We start from the raw sequence: 4406 nt of genomic DNA, 5'->3' as shown, positions 1-4406 counted from the left end.
CAGACAGTAAAAGAACTGCGAACGTTCCTGGGAATGACTGGGTGGTGCAGACTATGGATTTATAATATTGGATTGTTTGTTAAATATGCACTAACCGCCACTCAACAGAAAAATCTCCAACGGAATAAGGAGGCTATACGAGCCTTTGACCTGTTAAAAAAAGGCTCTGATGTCAGCTCCGGCCTTAGGACTCCCAGATGTAAGCAAGCCATTCTTTCTCTTTTCACACGAGAAACAGGGAATTGCATTGGGAATACTGGCACAAGACAGGCCCGTATCGTCAGGCAGTCGCCTATTTCTCCAAGCAACTAGATACAACTGCTAAAGGTTGGCCTGGATGCCTATGAGTAGTTGCAGCAGTGATCTTAAACATACAGGAGGCACGAAAATTCACCTTAGGCCAGAAAATTACTGTATTTGTATCTCACACAGTGTCTGCAGTATTGGAAATTAAATGGGGAGATTGGCTTTCACCCCAAAGGTTCTTAAAATATCAGGCGGAATTAGTAGAACAAGATGATGTGGAGATTGTAGTAACTAACATTATTAACCCAGCTTCTTTCCTGAGTGGAAACACAGGAGAACCAGTGCAACATGACTGCCTGGAGACCATTGAGGCAACATACTCAAGCCACACAGATCTGAAGGATGCCCCTCTGGAAGATGCTGAGAACTGGTTTACAGATGGGAGCAGCTATGTCCTGAGCGGCAAAAGGTATGCTGGGTATGCTGTCACTGCCACCCAAGAGATACTGGAATCAGAACCACTGCCTGTGAATACATCTGCACAAAAGGCAGAGATAATCGCTCTGACCCGTGCTTTAGAATTAGCCCAAGACAAAACTGCAAACATTTATACAGACTCAAAGTATGCCTTTGGAGTAGTTCATGCTCATGGAGCAATCTAGAAGGAAAGAGGACTGTTGAACTCACAAGGGAAACACATCAAACATGGGAAGGAAATTTTGAGGCTACTGGAAGCTGTCCAACTTCCAGGAAAAGTGGCAATCATGCATGTTAAGGCACACCAAAAGGTGAACTTGGATTTGGAAAAAGGAAATGAACTGGCAGACAGAGAGGCAAAACAAGCAACCAAAAGAGAGGTAAAAATAGAGGGAGCTTTAGTTCCTAATGGGCAAGTCGTCCCAGAAGGTAAGCGTACTTATACTAAAGAGGATCAAAAATTAATTACAGACCTGGAAGGATCATATAATGAAGAAGGTTGGGCCATCACTCCCCATGGTAAGGTAGTAATTCCCTCTTATTTAGCTAGACACCTGGTACGAGAAGAACACAGGAAAGGGTACTAGGGACAGGAGGCCCTATACCAATATTTGGTCAAGAGTAGTAGAGCTAGAAATTTGTATACCATAGTAAGACAGGTGACTCAACAGTGTGACCTTTGCCTCCAGACTAATCCTAAGAATACCCCCACTCTAGAAGTAGGCCAAATTGGAAAAGGAAATGGACAGGGACAACAATGGCAAATTGATTTTTCAGAACTTCCAAGAAAAGGGGGGTATCGATATTTACTGGTATTAACAGATACCTTTACAGGTTAGCCAGAAGCATTCCCCACTAGGTCTGCCAAAGCCTGGGAAGTAACAAGAATATTGGTACAAGAAATAATTCCACGCCTTGGGGTCCCAGCGACTATATCCTCAGATAGAGGACCACATTTTATCTCGAAAGTAGTTCAGCAAATCAGTCGCCGTCTGGGTATAGACTGGCAACTTCACACTCCTTATCGTCGCCAATCTAGTGGCCAGGTAGAAAAATATGAACCATTTGATTAAGCAGCAAATAGTGAAACTCGGGCAGGAGTCAAACCTGACCTGGCCCCAGGCTCTCCCTCTGGCACTTTTACATATATGAGCCAAACCAAGGCCCAGGGAAGGGTTGAGCCCTTTTGAGATGTTATATAGCAGACCTTACACAGTACAGAAGGGAACGTCAATGCAAGTTGGGGAAGAAACTATAACTTCATACATGATAACATTAAGTAAACAACTCAATAGAATTGGGAAACATGTATTTGGAACTCAGGGTAGAGGGTTAGATGGGCCTGTACATAACATTCAGCCTGGAGACTAAGTGTATGTTAAGTCTCTTACAGAAAAGACATTGGAACCACAATGGGAAGGGCCGTTTCAAGTGCTACTCACAATGTTTACAGCCATCAAGATTAAAGAATACTTAGCCTGGATTCATCACATCCGAGTAAAGAGGGCCCACAAATCCCCATGGAAGGTTACACAAACTCAGCTGGGAAGACTACGCTTCTCACGATAAGTCTAATAATCTCCTTTCCCCAGATACCCAGCCAAAGGTTCACTGAATGGCCATGGTCCCAGGCGTACATTAGGTATATTGAAAGCATGAGTATAACCGATACTAACTCAGCCTTAACTTTAACTACTGTAGTGATGCAGAGAACAGAAGTGTATACAAAAGGAGAAGAGGGCACACTTCCCACTGAAATTCAAAAAATAGTTTGGGATAGTGCCACAGAGACAAAGTTACAATCATGGTGGAATATGGTTAACTTCACCTATAGGCCTGATAAGCATACAGTAACGACTTTTGTGTTAACAATACATGATGCAAAATTAATCACCATACACCCCATTGTAAGCCTTGGAATCAATTACAACAGGACTCTGCTGTACCCCTTTGAACATAAGACCTAAGCTATGAATACTGGTAATAAATGGCAAACAGTAGATCTCAAACCCTGTATCATGAAAGAACAACAGGGATTTATATGTGAAAGTAATACCTTCCACTTTGAAGCACGTCCCAATATAGATTTGAGAACCATTGTTGTCTATACCGGAAAGGGATGTGCATGTTTAAGGACACTGTGTGACACAATAACCATAGATGGGTGAGAGAAGAAATTGATACAGCATCTAAATTATTGTAATTTCACCATCATCCTGGGGTGTGATTTCACTTATCCTGCCCCAGAGGTTACACATTCCCTCTTGAAAAGCAGCCTTATGGTAACGATACTTCCTGTCCCCATAGGGTTAAATGTAAGTCATATAGAAAGCCAGACTTAGAACAGATACTGGAAGAACTCAAGGAGAAAGGGCAAGAAACTTTACTCACAACCTTTCATGATGAGGATAAAAAAGGTCTTAAAGGTGGTTGAGCAGGAAGGGAAACATAATTGGTTGGATACGCTCCTCGGATGGTCGCCTACAACTACTGGAATCTTAAACACAGCCCTTCACCCAGTGGTTGCTTTATTAATATCTGTAGCAATTTTGTTGATTCTTACTGTAACTACATATATATGGATCTGGAGACTTACAAAACGCTTGCAAGCTATGTATGACATTTTATATCACAATCCCAGCTTTAAGCAATAAACTAACATATTAAAGGGCAAGGGAAATAGATTAGTAGATAGATAAGTAGTAAAAGAATTTACTAAGTAAGAAGAAAAGGGGAGAATGAGACAGGGAGTCTAAACAATCTTAGACTGATGGTGCAAGACTTGTGCAAAAACAAAAGGAGATGTATGAGGCTGTTCGCAAAGACATACCAGGTGCTGATAACGTTGCTAGGCTACTATCTCCTAGCCCAAAGAGAAGTCTCCTCTGGTCCTTGAAGTTGGGGGTATCAGCAACAGATTATCCCAAACACCAGCACAAACTGGCCTGGCAGTCTGGTCAGAAGCCAGAGAACAACTGAGGCTGCGCAGAGCGACGGGGTGAAAACTTCATCAGCGAGGAAGAAGAGGTACTTCATCTTTACAACCCCTCCCCAGGAATTTGCGACCCCAGCCTGGAGCTTGAAGAGCTCATCGCGCAGGCGCAAGGGGAGGAGACCTGATTACCATTAGAAGCAAGGGGAGGTGGGGGTAGACTATGTATATGTATAGGTGTTCTATGAATATGCACTACTTCGTAACATATAAGCCGGACAGGAGCTGCAAACAGCACACATGCTTGTGGTGGAGCGATCCCCCATGCGCCCAGCGCTGAATAAACATACCCACTTTATAACTCCAAAGTTATAGAGTGATTTCTCCGCAAGTCACCTCTCCTAATGAAAACAAGTTGCAAGGCTTTACAAATTCACCAACTTCTTCAGTTGGAGAGGGGTGACATAATACAGTGCAGCCTGTTTGTGCTACCTCTGTCATCAGATTCCTGTGAGCACAGTGTCTTGTTAAAATGAGTTACTGCCATGTATCATTTTGTTAGTGAAAACAGCTGCAGTATGCTTCTGGTATCAGACAGTACAATACAGCCCGATTTTCAAGGCACCGGGAACTCGTAAACCTGCTGCACCCTGGCAGAGCCTCACTATGGCACATGTAAAACTACAAGGAAGGCCGGCAGGTATCATGCGATCTGAGGAAAGGGAAAAAAAAAAAAAAAAAAGCCAAAGGA

The sequence above is a fragment of the Athene cunicularia genome (genome assembly GCF_003259725.1).
Source record: "Athene cunicularia isolate RWA chromosome Z unlocalized genomic scaffold, athCun1 chrZ_part1, whole genome shotgun sequence".
NCBI classification, from domain to species: domain Eukaryota; kingdom Metazoa; phylum Chordata; class Aves; order Strigiformes; family Strigidae; genus Athene; species Athene cunicularia.
The sequence above is the reverse complement of the archived record's forward strand: the minus strand, read 5'-3'. Positions refer to the sequence as shown.